The sequence below is a fragment of the Trachymyrmex cornetzi genome, unplaced genomic scaffold (assembly GCF_001594075.2).
Source record: "Trachymyrmex cornetzi isolate Tcor2-1 unplaced genomic scaffold, Tcor1.1 scaffold1884, whole genome shotgun sequence".
In the NCBI taxonomy this organism is placed as follows: Eukaryota; Metazoa; Arthropoda; class Insecta; order Hymenoptera; family Formicidae; genus Trachymyrmex; species Trachymyrmex cornetzi.
This window is the reverse complement of record NW_017296510.1, coordinates 3,383-4,679: the sequence shown is the minus strand read 5'-3', so window position 1 is coordinate 4,679 and position 1,297 is coordinate 3,383. Positions and strand designations below refer to the sequence as shown.

Below are 1,297 nucleotides of genomic sequence, written 5' to 3'. Positions count from 1 at the left end.
CGAAATACAATGTTGTCCCACGACTGTCATATTTTCAGGGTAAATTTTAAAAGAAAATTCTCTTCGTGTATAGTGTAAACCATTTTAAACAACAAATTAATATTATATCAGCTATCTACAGTCGAAAAAAGAGATTTTTCTGCCGTGTCTTGTTTGAGTTATAAGCATTTTAACAATCAACCCCGTACAACATACAGCCCCGGTCTCCCCTATTACATAACCTTCCTACATACATTACAAGTATTATGACATGAGATACATATTTCATGTAATACGTTTATTTCATTTAGTACACTGAATTCAATCTGCGCACTCTATATGCTTTGGGCATAAATCCCGCCCGCTAAAAAATATACCAGAATTACCCTATAATAAACATACACAGAAGTCTTTGAGAAAATTTTATGATTTTCGGTATATTTTTTTTTGTTTTTCATAATGTTGATTCTCCTTTTTCGAATGTCATATACTCACAGCATGTAGGCGCTCTCGTAAAAAAAGATTATCAAATTAATTTTCTTTGACAATTTAAACTGTAAACTTAATAACTTCATCAATATACCTTTCGCAGTACAAAAAGATGTGATTGGAAAGAATTATTAACTTTAATTGTTTTGGACTAATTTGAAAATTTGATTTTATTTGAAAGAGGTAGATACACTGCCATTACATCCTCGTTGTTTGCTAACGTTAAACAAGGATGAAATGATTCATTGTGTTACACTGCATCTTTGCTGGAAAATGCCCACTAATAATTGAATGAGAAAAATTTCAAAAAGTTTTGGAAATCCTTTTTAAATTTCCCTAAACAAAAGCGTAAAAGTACTTACTCCATATTGTAGTCATCAAATTTTGCCAGTAGTTGAAAGTCAATAAACCATAAATACCAATAGCGTGCAATAGAAAGACTTGGAAAGCGATATACCATATTATGTCAGTTTCGAATTTGAAAATACTTGGTTTTATCATTTTGGTTTTTTTATTGATGTCGTCCCTTGCCATTAATTCTCATCAAATCTGTATCGATGGTCGCAATTTCTTTCATATACATTATTATAGTACAAGCTCGAGACATAATTGTATTGTAATCTATTATCACGAACGTTAATGTATAAATAAATTCTTTGAAAGCAAAAAGATGCAATAAAGTAAGATCTATCACACAATTAGAAGTATAATGCAATTTTCAATCAAAATCTTTGATTAATTTTACTTTATTTATATAGTTAACAATTATGTGTATGTACATTTTAATTCTATATGTTACATATATACATACGAGGGTCGTCTGAAAAAT

General features: G+C 29.5%; 1 long non-coding RNA gene across 1 annotated transcript in view; it reads right to left on the bottom strand.

Moving 5' to 3' along the window:
• Positions 1-1,297, bottom strand: part of LOC108759471 (uncharacterized) — a 5,878-nt gene that overhangs the window by 2,125 nt on the left and 2,456 nt on the right. The window contains exon 2 of the long non-coding RNA XR_001940015.1: positions 831-1,017. This is a non-coding gene — a long non-coding RNA (uncharacterized LOC108759471). The remainder of the gene's footprint in view (positions 1-830; positions 1,018-1,297) is intronic.